Below are 19,759 nucleotides of genomic sequence, written 5' to 3'. Positions count from 1 at the left end.
GTCCTTCATATCAGAGAGAGACAGACTACCCAGAATGTCCCGTCCTCCATATCAGAGAGAGACAGACTACCCAGAATGTCCCGTCCTTCATATCAGAGAGAGACAAACTACCCAGAATGTCCCGTCCTTCATATCAGAGACCGAGACAGACTACCCAGAATGTCCCGTCCTTCATATCAAAGAGAGACAGACTACCCAGAATGTCCCATCATTCATATCAGAGAGAGACAGACTACCCAGAATGTCCTGGCTTTCATATTAGAGAGAAACAGACTACCCAGCATGTCCAATCCTTCATATCAGAGATCGAGACAGACTACCCAGCATGTCCCATCCTTCATATAAGAGACCGAGACACACTACCCAGCATGTCCTGTCCTTCATATCAGAGAGAGACAGACTACCTAAAATGCTCCATCCTTAATATCAGAGACCGAGACAGACTACCCAGAATGTCCTGTCCTTCATATCAGAGAGAGACACACTACCCGGAATGTCCCATCCTTCATATCAAAGGCCGAGATAGACTACCCAGAATGTCCCATCCTTCATATCAGAGAGAGACAGACTACCCAGAATGTCCTGTCCTTCTCATCAGAGAGACAGACTACCCAGAATGTAACATCCTTCATATCAAAGACCGAGATACACTACCCAGCATGTCCCATCCTTCATATCAGAGAACGAACAGACTACCCAGAATGTCCCGTCCTTCATATCAGAGACTGAGACAGACTACCCAGAATGTCCCATCCTTCATATCAGAGAGAGACAGACTACCCAGAATGTCCCGTCCTTCATATCAGAGAGAGACAGACTACCCAGAATGTCCCGTCTTTCATATCAGAGACTGAGACAGACTACCAAGAAATGTTGCAGTCGCGCACTGGAGAGACTGTGGTGCAAAACCAGGTCCCTTCATACATTCTCCCTCTACAAATCTGCATTTCTCACCTACACCTCCTCCCTCCACGCCACCAAGCAGGCCTACTTTGTTAACCTGATCAACACCCTCTCCTCCTGCCCCCGCCGACTCTTCTCCACCTTCAACTCCCTGCTCTCTCTCCCCCCTCCTCCACTCAGTACCTCTCTCACCGCCCACGAGATTGCCACCCATTTCCACAACAAGATTGACGCTATCCATAAGGACATCGACAACTTGCAATCTACCTCCCCACCTAGCCTCCCCACCCCCGTCACCCCTTCATCTCCCCACTCCTCTGCCCTCACAACCGCACTGCCCCCCACCTTACCCAAGGCCCCACCCACCATAACCCCCCTGCACTGCACTCCCTCAGCCCTGTCACTACTGAGGAAGTCGCCAAAGTCCTCTCAGAAGCCCGCCTCACTACCTTCCCCCTGGACCCTATCCCCTCTCAACTCCTCCGGTCACCCCCCGCCTCCCTCATCCGCTCCCTCACCCACATCTTCAATCTCTCCCTCTCTAATGGCGCATTCCCCTCCCCCCTAAAGCACACGCATATCACCCCCATCCTCAAAAAGCCCTCCCTGGATCCCGCGGACCCCAACAGCCTCAGACCCATCTCCCTGCTGCCACTCACCTCCAAGCTCCTTGAGCGCATAGTCTACGATCGCCTAAGCTCCCACCTTACAGACAATAACCTCCTTGACCCACTACAGTCCGGCTTCCGTCCCCTACACTCCACTGAAACTGCCCTCCTCAAAATCATTAACGACCTACTAAACGCCAAAGCCAAGGGCGACTACTCTGCCCTCCTTCTCCTGGACCTCTCTGCGGCCTTCGACACAGTTGACCACCCCCTCCTCCTTAATAAACTACTCTCCCTTGGCATCAGAGACACCGCTCTCTCCTGGTTCTCATCCTACCTATCCCGATGCTCCTTCAGTGTCACCTACAATGGTGCCACCTCCCCCTCCCTCCCCCTCTCTGTTGGGGTCCCCCAAGGCTCTGTCCTTGGGCCCCTTCTCTTCTCCATCTACACCTCCTCCCTGGGCAAACTCATACACTCCCACGGCTTCAACTATCACCTCTATGCTGACGACACCCAAATCTACCTCTCCACCCCTCTCCTCACCCCCACTATCTCCGCCTGCATCACTCACCTCCTAAATGACATCTCAGACTGGATGTCGCTCCATTTCCTCAAACTCAACCTCTCCAAAACCGAGCTTCTCATCTTTCCCCCTGCCAACACCCCCCCCCCCCCATCCTTTCCATCATCACCAACAACTCCACTATCACTCCCGCCCCGCAAGCCAAAGTCCTTGGCGTCATTCTTGACTCGAACCTCTCCTTCCAACCGCATGTCAAATCACTCACAAACACATGCAGGCTCCATCTCCGCAACATTGCCAAGATTCATACCTTCCTCACCCTTGACACCACCAAACTTCTAGTACACTCCCTCATCATCTCACGCCTTGACTACTGTAATTCTCTTCTCACCGGCCTACCCAAGTGCAGGCTCTCCCCGCTCCAGACCATCCTGAACTCAGCGGCTAGACTCATCCACCTCACCACCCGCTCCACCTCTGCCACCCCCCTCTGCCTCTCCCTCCACTGGCTCCCGATTGCCCAACGCATCAAATTTAAACTTCTAACCCTGACCTACAAAGCCGTTCAAAACACTGCCCCTGACTACCTTACCAACCTGATCCCCAAGTACCGCCCTACCCGTACCCTTCGCTCCTCACTGGACCTCCTTCTATCCTGATCCCTGGTCTCCTCCTCCCATGCACGACTGCAGGACTTCTCCAGGTCCTCCCCCATCCTCTGGAACTCACTGCCCCAATCCATCAGACTGTCGCCTTCCCTCTTCACATTCAGGCGCTCCCTCAAAACCCATCTCTTCAGGGAAGCCTACCCCACCCTCACCTAACGGCCATTCTCCCTCTTTCCTCCCACCCCTCATTCCCCTCAGCCACTTCCTACTGTACCTTTACCCCCTCCCTCCTAGATTGTAAGCTCGAAAGAGTAGGGCCCTCTTACCCCTAGTACGTTGTTTGTTATTGTTGTACTGTGCCATGTATTGTCCCCCCCTCTATTGTACAGCGCTGAGCAAACCCTTTGGCGCTATATAAACTCCATGTAATAATAATAATAATAATCTCCCTTCCTTCATATCAGAGACTGAGACAGACTACCCAGAATGTCCGGTCCTTCATATCAGAGAGAGACAGACTACCCAGAATGTCCGGTCCTTCATATCAGAGAGAGACAGACTACCCAGAATGTCCGGTCCTTCATATCAGAGAGAGACAGACTACCCAGAATGTCCCATCCTTCATATCAGAGAGAGACAGACTACCCAGAATGTCCCGTCCTTCATATCAGAGACTGAGACAGACTAGCAAGAATCTCCCTTCCTTCATATCAGAGACCGAGACAGACTACCCAGAATGTAACATCCTTCATATCAAAGACCGAGATAGACTACCCAGAATGTCCCATCCTTCATATCAGAGACCGAGACAGACTAGCAAGAATCTCCCTTCCTTCATATCAGAGAGAGACAGATTACCCAGAATGTAACATCCTTCATATCAAAGACCGAGATAGACTACCCAGAATGTCCCATCCTTCATATCAGAGACCGAGACAGACTACCCAGCATGTCCCGTCCTCCATATCAGAGACCGAGACAGACTACCCAGAATGTCCCATCCTTCATATCAGAGACTGAGACAGACTACCCATAATGTCCCATCCTTCATATCAGAGACTGAGACAGACTACCCAGAATGTCCCGTCTTTCATATCAGAGACTGAGACAGACTACCCAGAATGTCCCATCCTTCATATCAGAGACTGAGACAGACTACCAAGAATCTTCCATCCTTCATATCAGAGACCGAGACAGACTACCCAGAATGTCCGGTCCTTCATATCAGAGAGAGTGTCAGGAATCAAGGAGTGACCAAAAAGGTGTGGACTAACACAGGGAAACGCAGGTCTCAGGTACAATATAATACAGTTTATTATTAGCCACCCAGATATATATCTATATAAACGCACAGTGAGCAAACCAACCTTCCACTAATCTTTAGGAGGTGCAGGAACACAGGCGTAGTCAGGGCTGGAGAGGTGGAACAGTCAGGCCGGCCGTAGGGTTCTGTAATGACCGTTTGGTGGTACCTCTAGCGGTCCTCAGGGCAGGATTCCCCAGGGCGCGGAGTCTAAGCCCCAGTCTGCCTTTTCACCAGAGCCCCTGATGGGGGGGATGGACTTGGCGCAGGACTGAGACCAGGTCGCGGCCCCTGAGTACACCTGCTAGTGGTAGAGGGATCCGCCAGAGGTATGTGCAGGTACGGCAGGATCCGTGCAGGATGGATGGATGGCAGAGTAGTTAGCGTGGTCAGACAAGCCGGGTCGGTAACGGTGGAGGCAGATCAGTACAGAGCAGCAGGCAAAGAGTAAACGGGTCACAAGCCAAGGTACAGCAACAGGAGGTCAAACAGCATAGGAGTAGGCAGAAGAATAGTCAGGGTGAGCCAGTAGTCAGAACAGGAGACGGTCAACAGAGATCAGGATCAAGCCGGGTCAGCAACGAAGCAGGAACACAGGATACAGGTACAGAGGCTCATGGGAAAACATACACCAAGGCCCAGAGCACAGGCCTGGTCATGGCTTAAATACACCTTTCTGCAATCAGCCCCAGGTTTGGCTGATTGTGAGCTTCTGGCTGCTAAGAGCACCCGCTGGTCAGCTCTGGTACTGCAGCCCACACGGCAGGTGAGTCCCACCACCAGTGCTGAGTCCATTGCTGAGAGCACCCGCTGGTCAGCTCTGGTACTGCAGCCCACACGGCAGGTGTGTCCCACCACCAATGCTGAGTCCATTCCTGACAGAGAGACAGACTACCCAGAATGTCCCATCCTTCATATCAGAGACTGAGACAGACTACCAAGAATCTCCCTTCCTTCATATCAGGGACCGAGACAGACTACCCAGAATGTCCCGTCCTTCATATCAGAGAGAGACAGACTACCCAGAATGTCCCATTCTTGATATCAGAGACCAAGACAGACTACCCAGAATGTCCCATCCTTCATATCAGAGAGAGACACAGACTACCCAGAATGTCCCGTCCTTCCTATCAGAGAGAGACACAGACTACCCAGAATGTCCCGTCCTTCCTATCAGAGAGAGACACAGACTACCCAGAATGTCCCGTCCTTCATATCAGAGAGAGACAGACAGACTACCCAGAATCTTCCATCTTTCCTGTCAGAGAGAGACAGACTACCCAGAATGTTCCATACTTCATATCAGAGAGAGACAGACTACCCAGAATGTCCCATCCTTCATATCAGACAGCCAGCCAGCTCTTGAAGGCTGGTAGGAAAGAACCCTAAGAGTACCTAAGGGCTTGACTAGAAGAGGAAAAAATGCCAAGACACCTCCACAGGGGTAAGCAGTGAGAAGAAATATGGTGCAACCCATATGGTGCACAAAACACCAGCAGGTCATAAGGATGCACAGGGACCCATGTGCCTAAACACCCACCGCTGCCTCTAAGCAAAACTGCCGACATCTAATCATGGAGCATGGTCCAACAAAGCATCCTCAGCTGAGGAGAGGGGAAGGGGGAAGGGATCCTAGATTTTCTACCTGATTAGGAACAGGATCAAGGGAAGGAGTCTGGAGGAACTGCAGATCGGTAATCAAATGAGAACTTAAGCTCCAGTGACCAGGTCCCACAAAGGTCTCCAGGCAGACCCCCTACCTGCTGGGGGAACTAGCAGCAGGACCCAAGCATGATCTTGCTGACAATGTGGAGAGCACAGGGCCATCCAGCAATTAAATCTTCCTGCCAGGTGGGAAATCAACAGCTTTCAGGTGCTGAATCAGAAGAGAACCAGATGGCAAATTTCATGTCCATCCATATCAGCGCAGGAGGTACTATATATTATTTTATTGACTTTTACATAACAGCAATTGGCTCTTGTCTGAAGCGAAGTAAGACTCCTATGAGATTGTTCAGATTAGACCCAGTGAGAAGATTGTCATTGAGGGAGACACCTTCATGATGAGCACTTGAGTCAAAGACCACCCTAATGTGATCAGGCTTGCGAGGATGGTAGACACCAAAGCATGGTAGATACCAACATTGTTCTCCTTCCTTAAGGGGAGGTGCAGGCTCAGCATGATCTCTCTAAAACACCCTCTGCATAAAGTCCTCAAAGTGCTTTTTCATCTCAGGCTTCTGGTTCAAACTGTGATTTAAAGAAACAAACTAAGATTCTGCATGTACCCTGTTGTTTGGTAGTCTCTTTCTTGGGCTACGAAATGATAGAGGTGTTACCCAACTGTTGGAATCATCTTGGTAGAACTCTTTACTCATGGTTTTCAAGAATTCTTTGTCTTCTGTGGTAGCTGCTAACTCATTGTCTTTAGTGGTTACCTCAAACACTGTGTTGCCGATGTTGTCATCCCAGAGATTAAGAGCTTTCTTATTGTCTTGTATGATGTGCTGTTGTGCACCTTTTTTAAACAGTCTTTCTTTCACAATATATTTATGTGGTCGTTGTTCCGAACAAGTTGTTCGTCCATTTGACAGGACATGTGTTTTAAAGGAAGCGACTGAGTAGGACCTATTGTCCTTGTCTAGGCAGGCATTGCCTATGATGACCCATCCTAGATCCAGACGCTGAGCATATGGTGCATTGTGTGGACCATTGATTTGATGATGAATTTTGTGCACCCTTAGGATGTCTTGACCAGATAACAGCAGGATATCGGGACTTTCATGGAGGGCTTGTATTCGGTTGGCTATGTGCCTTAAGTGAGAATGGTGAAAAGCAGCTTCAGGAGTAGGGATCTCCTCTTTGATGCTTGGAATCTGGTTGCACTCAGTGATAGTGGGCAAAGATATTTCCACATTGTCATTCAGAGGAGCAACTACAAGACCACTGGCTCTCCTACCTAAGACTTCTGTAGTGCCGGAACATGTGCTTAGAGTATAAGGCAGAGCATCTCCAGTTATGTTCAACAGTTCAAAAAACTGTGTTCTTGTAAGAGATCTGTTACTCTGATCCTCCAGAATACTATACAGTCTTATGGCCTTTTCAGGTTGACCTTTGGGGTATACACGGACCAAGCATATCTTTGCACAGGAGTTGTCACAAAATCCTTCTCTGCAGACCACTGTACATGTAGAGAACACTGGGATGGAAGGTGCTGCTTGATCTGGGCGCTCCCCGCCTTGCCTTGCCTCAGGAAGATTGTTTGTGAGCGTAGTAGAGTTGTGTGAATATTGATGAAGATCTTGCACATGGTCATCGCTGTCATACACACTCTATACATTTGATGATCGCTTTACAGTCCTTTGTAAAGTGTTCTGTGGAGGCACAGCATTTGTAGCAAACCCCAAATTTCTTCAAAAGTTCCTTATGTTCTTGGAGGGTTTTCTTTCTGAAGCCGATACATTTCTTAAGTGGATGTGGTTTGTTATGTATTGGACATTGGCGATTTGGGTCCTCAATTCTCTTGTTTTGATCAGTCTTTTCAAGAACTGTAGCAGGTGCAGGTAGAACATTAGTCCATATGGTAGCTTTAGAACAATAGATTTGATGCCATGAGAGGTGTCAAGGTAACTGAGACCAGGTAAGTTGATGTCAAGGTAACTGAGACCAGGTAAGTTGATGTCAGCCTTAACAAGTTGAAGCTCTAATAGAACATCGCTGATTTCTTGAAACTTTAGATTGTCGTTAGCAGCAATCCTTGGGAAGCTTTGCAACCTTTTGAATAAAGCATCTTCAATGGCCTCTGGGCTGCCAAAGGTTTGTTCAAGTCTGCCCCAAGCAGCATTAAGGCCTGCAGCAGGGTTGTCAATATGAACTGCTTTGAGTCTCTTGATGCATTCAGTGGACTGGGGACCTAGCCATCTGATGAGTAGATCTAATTCCTCTGTGGCATTGATGTCTAGGTCACTCATTGTGGCCTTAAAAGTGGATTTCCAGCCTCTGTCATTTTCAGGCTTGTCATTAAACTTGGTGAGGCCGGTCTTAACAAGCCCTCTGCAGAGCATGTATTTAGCAAGCTGTGACATGTCCGTGTTTTCAGATTTCGGGGGCATGACTGCAGGTGGAACAGAGTTGGTTGTGACGGTTGGTGGACTTACGTGAAGTGACTTGGGAACATATGTTGCTGCGAAGGCATTCAATGCCAGAGCTGGCTTAGAGTCCATTGGCATGTTAGTTTGTAGAGTGGTGCGTTTGCTGGGAGGTCAAAGTATGATGGACGGTCTGTTACATACACCCCAGTGTCTGCGGCTGGCTGAGATGCTGCAGTCTGATGTATTGGAGGATACTGTATGAGGGAAATCATCCTGAGGTACAGGAGGTGCAGAGAAGACACTTTGATGGAGTACTTTGGCTGCTGTGACAGGAAGTTGATGTTCTGGAGAGATGTGTGAAGAATCTGAGACATAAGATACAACTGAGTGTCTGGAACTGTTGTCTCTTGTTTTTACTAGCGGCTTGTTCTAAGACCCAGAACCTTGCCATGGCTCTGGCTGCTCACATTGTTTTCCCAAAACTTCAATTTCTGCCGTTTGGTGGGTGGCTTTAGCGTCTTTCTCTGCTGCCTGAGCCTCCATTCCTGCTTTCGTATGTGCGGCCTGAGCCTCCATTTGTGAGGCCTGAGCCTCCATTTCTGCGGCCTGAGCTTCCATTTCTGCTTTCTTTTGTGTGGCCTGAGCCTCCACTTCTGCGGCCTGAGCCTCCATTTCTGCAGCCTGAGCCTTCACTTCTGCGGCCTGAGCCTCCATTTCTGCAGCCTGAGCCTCCATTTCTGCAGCCTGAGCTTCCATTTCTGCTTTCTTTTGTGTGGCCTGAGCCTCCACTTCTGCGGCCTGAGCCTCCATTTCTGCAGCCTGAGCCTCCACTTCTGCGGCCTGAGCCTCCATTTCTGCGGCCTGAGCCTCCATTTCTGCAGCCTGAGCTTCCATTTCTGCTTTCGTATGTGCGGCCTGAGCCTCCATTTCTGCAGCCTGAGCTTCCATTTCTGCGGACTGAGCCTCCATTTCTGCAGCCTGAGCCTCCATTCCTGCTTTCTTATGTGCGGCCTGAGCCTCCATTTTTGCAGCCTGAGCCTCCATTTCTGCGGCCTAAGCTTCCATTTCTGCTTTTGTATGTGCGGCCTGAGCCTCCATTTCTGCGGCCTGAGCTTCCATTTCTGCTTTTGTATGTGTGGCCTGAGCCTCCACTTCTGCGGCCTGAGCCTCCATTTCTGCAGCCTGAGCCTCCACTTCTGCGGCCTGAGCCTCCATTTCTGCAGCCTGAGCCTCCATTTCTGCAGCCTGAGCTTCCATTTCTGCTTTCTTTTGTGTGGCCTGAGCCTCCACTTCTGCGGCCTGAGCCTCCATTTCTGCAGCCTGAGCCTCCACTTCTGCGGCCTGAGCCTCCATTTCTGCGGCCTGAGCCTCCATTTCTGCAGCCTGAGCTTCCATTTCTGCTTTCGTATGTGCGGCCTGAGCCTCCATTTCTGCAGCCTGAGCTTCCATTTCTGCGGACTGAGCCTCCATTTCTGCAGCCTGAGCCTCCATTCCTGCTTTCTTATGTGCGGCCTGAGCCTCCATTTTTGCAGCCTGAGCCTCCATTTCTGCGGCCTGAGCTTCCATTTCTGCTTTTGTATGTGCGGCCTGAGCCTCCATTTCTGCGGCCTGAGCCTCCATTTGTGCAGCCTGAGCCTCCATTTCTACGGCCTGAGCTTCCATTTCTGCTTTCTTTTGTGCACCCTGAGCCTCCATTTCTGCGGCCTGAGCCTCCATTTCTGCAGCCTGAGCCTCCATTTCTGCGGCCTGAGCCTCCATTCCTGCTTTCTTATGTGCGGCCTGAGCCTCCATTTCTGCAGCCTGAGCCTCCATTTCTGTGGCCTGAGCCTCCATTTCTGCTGCCTGAGCCTCCATTTCTGCTTTCTTCTGGGTGAAAGCTGCCTGAATTTTAGAATCTTCAGCATCGGCACGGCTTTTATTAGTTGCTGACTGAGTGCAGAGAACCTTGATTGTATGGATTGGGAAGATCTTGATTGTATGGATTGGGAAGATCTTGAGGAGTGTCTAGTAGACGCAGAGCGATCAGATCTGGATTCATGGAGATGTGTTATCCTCACTTCTGCCTCTGTCTTTGTTCACACCACTAAATTGTCTCTTCAGGATTGATCTCCTGAACCCCTCAATCCTCCAATGACTCCTGAGTGTTGTACGGCTGTAACAGACCAATATATGTAACACAGTCTTTTATAATTCTCAGAGGCAACATTCAATTGCTGGATAGCGCCCTCTAGTTGTAATGACTCATGAGATTGTTGGGGGAGGGGCAGACATGCGTTTACCAGTATTACACCACAAGTCATTAATATTAGACAGCAATTCTGACTTGTCAGCATTAAGATTTTCTTGCACTTTAACTGACAATTGCGCGGTCATGCAACGCTGCACCCTAATGAAATTTACCTCCCTACAAAAAATCAAATTTCATCATAAATTTCAACCAATATGTATTCTGCTCCATGTCTTTGGTAAAAATAATCCCAATACGTGTAAATTAATTGGTTTACGTGAAAGTTATAGCGTCTACAAATGGTGGTGTACATACTGGGATTTTTTTATATACTAGTAATGGTCAGTGACTTATAGTGGGACTGCAGCGAGCATTCTGACACTGGAGTGAACTGACTTGGTGTCACTGACATCTCCAGTGACACCAATACAGTGATCAGTGCTAATAAAAAGCACTGACACTGTACTAATGGCACTGGGCAGGAAGGGATTTACATCTGGGGCAATCAAAGGGTTAACTGTGTGCTGTTTCACTATGGGGGCTGTGTGTGTGCTTCACTGTGCGCACACTGCTATGCAGAGCCATACAAAGCAGTGCGCAGGAGCTCACGAGAGAGATCTGTATTGTTTATACACAGGTCTCTCACCCATTGGTGAAACACAATGTTGTGCCGAGTAAATAGATACCTAACATGTCACACTTTAAAATTGCAAACGCCAGTGGAACGGCACCAAACTACGGGGCCTAAATACCCCCCATAGGTGTCACTCAGGTTACCAGTGTAGAGTTACACAGGAGGTCTGATGCCAGAATTATCGCTCTCACTCTGACATTTCCAGCCATACCTGTGTGGAGACACGTGTGGTGAGAACACCGTTTACAATGTGTGGTGGACTTCTGTATGTGTTAACATTCGTGTGCAAACACGGGGGGGGGGGGCTGCTTTCATTTTTTAATTATTTCTTAAAGTTTTTTTCTATTTTTACACTGTCCCAATTTTTTTCAGGACTTTTATTGCTATCAGACAGGTTCTCTTTACTGAGACATCTGCAGTCTATTGGACCCCCAGATCCCAATCTGACCTTAAAAACATCCGATCAAACCAAGATCAGTTCATTCTGATGCTTTCACAAGCTGGAAATGGCTTGTTTACATCTGAGTGACTCTGGAAGTGACACAATCCTCGTTCCTTCTACATCCACGGGGGTTCCTTTATCCAGATCACAGATCACCTCCTCATAGATTGTTAATAGGTTGGTCTGACAAGAACGATCTTTTCCCATAAATCCATGCTGGTTACTACTAATGATACTATGTTCATCAGCAAATTCTTGGGTATGGTCCCTTATCATCCCTCCAATAGTTTACAAACTATTGATGTTAGGCTGACTGGCTTGGAGCTTCCAGATATGTATCTCGGTCCTTTCTGGAATACTGGAACCACGTTAGATATTCACCAATCCGCTGCCACCATTCCGGTCAGTAAGCTTTCCTAAAGATGAGGGATGACTGTCTATCAATGACCTGGCTACATTCCTTGAGGACTCTCAGGTGCAAGCCATCTGGTCCTGGTGATTCATTCATTCATTTTTTTTAGACCTTCTAGTCTTGTAATGGACTGCTACACTGACCCCTGATATAAAGGGGTCCTCCTCCCATTGGTCACCAATGTAAGGGATCACTACACTGACCACTGATATAAGGGGGTCCTCCTCCCATTGGTCACCAATGTAAAGGACCACTACACTGACCACTGATATAAGGGGGTCCTCCTCCCATTGGTCACCAATGTAAGGGACCACTACACTGACCACTGATATAAGGGATCCTTCTCCAATCAGTCACCAATGTAAGGGACCACTACACTGACCACTGATATAAGGGATCCTTCTCCAATCAGTCACCAATGTAAGGGACCACTACACTGACCACTGATATAAGGGATCCTTCTCCAATCAGTCACCAATGTAAGGGACCACTACACTGACCACTGATATAAGGGATCCTTCTCCAATCAGTCACCAATGTAAGGGACCACTACACTGACCACTGATATAAGGGATCCTTCTCCCATTGGTCACCAATGTAAAGGATCTCTACACTGACCACCAGGGGCGGACTAACCATTTGGAAACACGGGCACCGGGTCAGTAGGGGGCCCCATAAGATGCCCCTGGTACCTTTTTCATAGGCTTTTTAGAGTTTGGGCAAGGACACAGGGGCCCCATGATCCCCTATGAGTTGTCAGTCTGCCCCTGCTGACCACTCATATAAGAGGGATCCTTCTCCCATTGGTCACCAATGTAAGGGACAAATACAATGACCACTCATATAAGAGGGATCACCAATGTAAGGGACCACTACACTGACCACTGATATAAGGGGTCCTTCTCCCATTGGTCACCAATGTAAGGGACCACTACACTGACCACTCATATAAGAGGGATCACCAATGTAAGGGACCACTACACTGACAACTGATATAAGGGGTCCTTCTCCCATTGGTCACCAATGTAAGAGACCACTACACTGACCACTGATATGAGGTCCTTCTCCCATTGGTCACCAATGTAAGGGACCACTACACTGACCACTGATATAAGGGAGTCCTTCTCCCATTGGTCACCAATGTAAGGGACAAATACAATGACCACTGATATAAGGGGGTCCTTCTCCCATTGGTCACCAATGTAAGGGACCACTACACTGATATAAGGGGGTCCTTCTCCCATTGGTCACCAATGTAAGGGACCACTACACTGACCACTGATATAAGAGGTCTTTCTCCCATTGGTCACCAATGTAAGGGACCACTACACTGACCACTGATATAAGGGGGTCCTTCTCCCATTGGTCACCAATGTAAGGGACCACTACACTGACCACTGATATAAGGGGGTCCTTCTCCCACTGGTCACCAATGTAAGGGACCACTACACTGACCACTGATATAAGGGGTCCTTCTCCCATTGGTCACCAATGTAAGGGACCACTACACTGACCACTGATATAAGGGATCCTTCTCCCATTGGTCACCAATGTAAGGGACCAATACACTGACCACTGATATAAGGGGTTCTTCTCCCATTGGTCACCAATGTAAGGGACCACTATACTGACCACTGATATAAGGGGGTCCTCCCATTGGTCACCAATGTAAGGGACCACTACACTGAACTCTGTTATAAGGGGTCCTTCTCCCATTGGTCACCAATGTAAGGGACCACTACACTGACCACTGATATAAGGGGTCCTTCTCCCATTGGTCACCAATGTAAGGGATCACTACACTGACCACTGATATAAGGGGTCCTTCTCCCATTGGTCACCAATGTAAGGGACCACTACACTGACCACTGATATAAGGGGTCCTTCTCCCATTGGTCACCAATGTAAGGGACAAATACAATGACCACTGATATAAGGGGTCCTTCTCCCATTGGTCAGCAATGTAAGGGACAAATACAATGACCACTGATATAAGGGGTCCTTCTCCCATTGGTCAGCAATGTAAGGGACAAATACAATGACCACTTGGGATGATCTCTGGGTTTAGTTGTCGGAGAGTAGGGATGAGACGACAGTACAAACCAAACTTTGCCTGTTCCGGTCCCGTGTTTTGCAGGAGCCGATCATCACATATAGAAGAGACATTTCTACCACTTCTATATATAACAGCTTCCCGCTGTCACTGGTGCCTGAGGAAGACATGGATGGGTACAGCGGCCACACCCCCAGGAATCAGTGATGTCATTGGGAATCCCTGCCATGTAAGGAAGGGGGCGGGGATAGCAGTGACATCACTGACCAAATATGGTCACTGGTCACATTTGGGTAATGAGGTCCCACCATCCCTGTCCCTTCACTTATGTAGATGATGATAGTTCAGGGAGCTGTCATTGGGCTGGTGCTATTGTCGGGTACTATATACCCCATACTCATTCACATGGGGGGACGGTATATGGGGGCCCCTTGTTATTAAAGGGGGGTTCCAGAATCCAATATGACCCCCACCCACAGATCCCCACAGCCACCAGCCAAGGTGCTATGCCTGGGGGAATCCCCCCTGATAAGGTGCCCCCCATGTTGTGGTCATGTGGCCTGGTATGGATCAGGAGGGGGGGCACACTACAGCCCCCTCTGCACTCTGTATGGTGGGCTGTATATGATATACTGCTGACCCCCGCACTCTGCGCCGTTATTGAAGGGTGTGAGGTGTCACCGAGGAGCAATGTTCTATATTGAAGTTTGCCGTCATTGCACCGACACACACAATAGTTTTTGTTCAATAAAATGTTTTATTATAATTTTACATTTAACAAGATTGAAGCATAAAAATCAGGAAATAGTAAAGGAAGGAATCCGATTGGTCAGGAAGATCCCTTGTCTGGAATGTGGGGGCGGAGTCATTATTATTGGTGTACAATACAATACACAACGTGTTCCATTATTATAACAAAGTATTGTAGAAAAGATCCCAACATAGAAAATGGGGGAAAGGAGGAAATAAAGGCGGATATGAAGGGGAATCTGTGTACGGGGAACACCTTAACAATCACCACCATTTTATTCTCCAGGGCCTCTGATGTCACAGAATAGATGTTTGGGGGTTTATCTCATCTTCAGGACCAAAATCTGCATTTTCCCATGTGTGCAAAATCATGCAGAAACAGCTCTGGCAGTGAGAGGGTTAATGTGGGCTAGATGGGATCCCTCTGCTGGGGTGACATTAGAGCTCCCCCTAGCTGCAGCCTGGTAATAACATTGCTGGGAGGTCTCTTCTTTTCTCTGCTCCATACTTCCCGTCTTTATAGAAACGTCTCCTGACATTTGGGGGTCTATTCATAGAATGTTTGTATAGCAATTCCCTCAGTGAGAGTTCATGTCCATTCCTCCTGTGTGAATGGGGGAACCAATGTTATTAGGATCACATCTGAGCTGCTGGAATGTCTTCCATTCATGGAAAATACATTGAAAACTTCTGCTGCCATCAATGGCCGACCCGGTCCCACACTTCATCCATGTCTTTGGGGACCTCTGATCTCCTTATGAACTGTTTCTTCCATGATGAAGATCAGCCATGGAGTATATCTGAGGTGTATATCAGGGTGTGCTTCTTCCCCACATGAGAGCTGGGATGTCCAGCAACATTCATCTAGAAGACATTTCCCGCACTCAAGGCACTAATATACCTCCAGGGTTGTGTGGGACCCCTGATGTACAGGAAGACAGGACTTCAGAGAGGAACATTTCCCTCACTCAGGACAGGAAAGTGGCTTCTCCCCCATGTGAGATCTCTGATGTCTGTAAAGATGGGATTTATCTGAAAAAAATTTCCTACACTCAGGACAGGAATATGGCTTTTCACCCATGTGAGATCTCTGATGTCTGAAAAGAACACACTTACTTGAAAAACATTTCCCGCACTCAAGACAGGAATATGGCTTTTCACCTGTGTGAGATCTCTGATGTGTGTAAAGATTAGACTTCCTTGAAAAACTTTTCCCGCACTCAGGACAGGAATATGGCTTTTCACCTGTGTGAGTTCTCTGATGTGTGTAAAGATTAGACTTCCTTGAAAAAAATTTCCCGCACTCAGGACAGGAATATGGCTTTTCCATCTCATGAGACTTCTGATGTCTGACAAGTTTTGATTTTTCTACAAAACATTTCCCACACTCTGAACAGGAATACGGCTTCTCCTCTGTGTGAGATCTCTGATGATGATAAAGGTTAGACATATCTGAAAAACATTTCCCGCATTCAGAACAGGAATATGGCTTCTCCCCTGTGTGAGATCTCTGATGTTTGTACAGACTGGCCTTCCTTGAAAAACATTTCCCGCACTCAAGACATGAATATGGCTTTTCACCTGTGTGAATTCTCTGATGTGTGGAAAGACCGGACTTGCCTGAAAAACATTTCCCACACTCAGAACAGGAATATGGATTCTCCCCTGTGTGCAACTTCTGATGTGTGTAAAGACTGGGTTTATGTGAAAAACTTTTCCCGCACTCAGGACAGGAAAATGGCTTTTCACCTGTGTGAGATCTCTGATGTGTGTAAAGATTAGACTTCCTTGAAAAAAATTTCCCGCACTCAGGACAGGAATATGGCTTTTCCATCTCATGAGACTTCTGATGTCTGACAAGTTTTGATTTTTCTACAAAACATTTCCCACACTCTGAACAGGAATACGGCTTCTCCTCTGTGTGAGATCTCTGATGATGATAAAGGTTAGACATATCTGAAAAACATTTCCCGCATTCAGAACAGGAATACGGCTTTTCCCCTGTGTGAACTCTCAGATGCTTGTACAGACTGGACTTCTGTGAAAAACATTTCCCGCACTCAGCACAGGAATACGGCTTCTCCCCCGTGTGAGATCTTTTATGCACATTAAGATGAGATTTAGAAGGAAAACCCTTCCCGCACTCTGTACAGGAGAACCTCTTCCCTGTTGGAAGGCCGGCCCGGTCCCGCACAGTCTGAGGTTCCTCAGGATACGAGGAATCCAATGGTCCATCTACACTGGGTGGTGCCGGATGGACATTGGAGGGAGCCGGGTTTTCTCCTGGACTATACTGTGTGATGTCCTCATCTTCTACTTTCCAGTCTGGAGACAAAGTGAGACAATCCTCGGAGGTTTTCCTCATCTCCCGGCCATGGACTAAAATACAAAGACAAAGAGGATTACTAGACAGGAGCTGATTGGTTCCCCCAAACCAGGACTCCGCCCACATCCGGCAGCTTGGTCTCTGAGGAGCTTACAATTCCACCCTCAAGGGAACTAGGAAATGGCTCCTCTGATCTCCTACCAGGTCATTTCTTTATTCATGGACCTTAGTCAGAGAGTGAGGAAACAACCAGAACTGTCTTTTATAGGAGGGACAGTGATGAGGGGATTATAGGACGAGGGTCCCCACCCCCACTTTCAGTCTAAGGGTCCAAAGTTGGAGGATGTTATCACATTATTATCACCATGTAAAAGTCTGTGCTCCAATCACATCACCCGATATAAAATGTCCAGCTGGGAGGAAATGGGTGTAACAAACGAGAATCCATATTATGTGTATATATAGCAGTGGGGGGGAGGGGGAGAGCAGAAGTCAGGAGTATGGAATGTACAACATAGAGTATATAGTGCAGGGGTCAGGGGTATGTAATGTACACCATAGAGTATATAGTGCAGGGGTCAGGGGTATGTAATGTACAACATAGAGTATATAGTGCAGGGGTCAGGAGGATGTAATGTACAACATAGAGTATATAGTGCAGGGGTCAGGAGTATGTAATGTACAACATAGAGTATATAGTGCAGGGGTCAGGAGTATGTAATGTACAATATAAATTATACAGTGTAAGGGTCAGGACTCATAATATTGGTATTCAGTAATCAGTGGAATATTAAATGTTTACTGTAGACAAGTTGCAGAGATCCCACACCACTGCCTCCCATCTCCTGAGACTGCACTCAGTGACTTGGGTCTGAGACACTACAGACATATCCCTCCACCGGGCACAGCCAGCAGACCACAGAGCAAGGAACCCTGGGAGAATTGTTCTGTCAGAGATCTTGCTGGACCCGGGCATGGGAAAAAATGTCCAAGTCTCATACGCCAAATGCCAAGTTGAGCAACATCTATAGTGAACACCAACATTTTGCTGCCAGCTGAACCCCAGAACCTCCATAAATCCAGTCTAGATACATAAATTGTGTCTGCAGCACAGAGAAGGAAGATTATCCGAGAGAAATCCAGGAATACAGGACGGGGAACACAGCTCAGGAAAGTGACCAGGGGATTACAGGCTGATATCACCCAGTCCCCGCCCTACTCTGGACCAATCAGTGAGCAGTATGGGTGGAGGAATGGATTTAGTGTTCATGACCCACCTGTGCTGATCTCTGTAGGAGTGTCCTCCTCTATAAATGTCCCCGTTATTCCATCCTCCTCCATAGACTGCTGATCATCCCTCACATACGCCTCTTCTTCTTCTGCTTTACCCTCAACTTCTATATCGAGCAGATCTTCACTCTAAACCAAGAGAAGGAGAGAAAATATCATCTGTAAAACATAAGCTTTAATATTGTGATATTACACTTAAAAAATCCTCACCAAATCACCTCACCTCAAGAAGTCCATGTTCTAGATGCTCCATCCCACCAACCTTGTAATAGTGAGGGATGGTGTGACCTTCCTGTGTGGAATCCCGGGAATACAGAGGACGGGGACATCTCTCTGGTGGGTTCCTGGTATTAGGTGGCTCCATCATATCCTTGTGTCCTTCTGAAAACTCCTCCATCACTCCATACTCCTCATCCTCCTCTTTATACTCTTCTTTAACATCAATATTATTATCCCCGAGGAGTCCACTCTGAAAGATATGTCACAGTCCCCCCTTACTCTCCCTCATCTTCCTCCCCCCTCCTGTCACAGCTTTCCCCTCACTCCCTTTCATCCTCCCCCCTCCCTTTCAGGTTCCTACCTCCTGCACAGGCCTACATCAAAGGCTGTGCAGGAGGTCAGGAACTGTCCCCTGTGGTGTGGTTAGCACCTCTCCCTGGTGATACCACTGAGGAGTCTGACACCCTGCTGTGCCTGCAGGTGGATTCTTCACTTGCAGGCCACTGGGGTGTCTCTGTACGCCCCCCCTCCTTGTCCCGATGGGCGCAGTGCATTCCCGAGGCTTCCCGCGCTCTGCTCCCGCTGGAGACAAAGGCTCCCTGGGCACGGCCGGAGTGAGGGGGGCATGCCTCATTGCCCCAGCAACCTGACGCAGGGTCGGCCATTGCAACCAGGAAGCGTCCTGCTCCGGGATAAGAGGACCGGAGCATAACCCTGGCGGTTGTTGTTCCCCTGATCACAGGAAGAACAGCTGTGTGAGGTCTGAGCCGAGGCCAGACCCCACAGCCCAGACCCTGCTGAGTGCTCTGCTGATCGCTGTGTCCCTAGAGGTTACTCCTGCCTGCTGCCGCTGTGTACCTAGAGGATACCCCTGCCTGCTGCCGCTGTGTGCCCAGAAGTTACCGCTGCCTGCTGCCGCTGTGTGCCCAGGAGGCACCACTGCCTGCTGCCGCTGTGTGCCTAGAAGTTACCCCTGCCTGCTGCCGCTGTGTGCCTGAGAAGTTACCCCTGCCTGCTGCCGCTGTGTGCCCATAAGTTACCCCTGTCTGCTGCCGCTGTGTGCCCGGGAGTTACCCCTGTCTGCTGCCGCTGTGTGCCTGAGAAGTTACCCCTGCCTGTTGCCGCTGTGTGCCCATAAGTTACCCCTGTCTGCTGCCGCTGTGTGCCCGGGAGTTACCCCTGTCTGCTGCCGCTGTGTGCCCGGGAGTTACCCCTGTCTGCTGCCGCTGTGTGCCCGGGAGTTACCCCTGCCTGCTGCCGCTGTGTGCCCGGGAGTTACCCCTGCCTGCTGCCGCTGTGTGCCCGGGAGTTACCCCTGTCTGCTGCCGCTGTGTGCCCGGGAGTTACCCCTGTCTGCTGCCGCTGTG

At 48.8% G+C, this 19,759-nt stretch overlaps 1 protein-coding gene across 1 annotated transcript in view; it reads left to right on the top strand.

The window, feature by feature from the left end:
- The window catches only part of LOC149452141 (uncharacterized), a 408,968-nt gene that overhangs the window by 369,094 nt on the left and 20,115 nt on the right, over window positions 1-19,759 (top strand). The gene's annotated exons all lie outside the window — the stretch shown is intronic.

This window comes from Staurois parvus, unplaced genomic scaffold (genome assembly GCF_062004578.1).
Source record: "Staurois parvus isolate SC_StPar_1 unplaced genomic scaffold, SC_StPar_1.0 ptg000494l, whole genome shotgun sequence".
Taxonomy (NCBI): Eukaryota; Metazoa; Chordata; class Amphibia; order Anura; family Ranidae; genus Staurois; species Staurois parvus.
The sequence above is the reverse complement of the archived record's forward strand: the minus strand, read 5'-3'. Positions and strand labels throughout refer to the sequence as shown.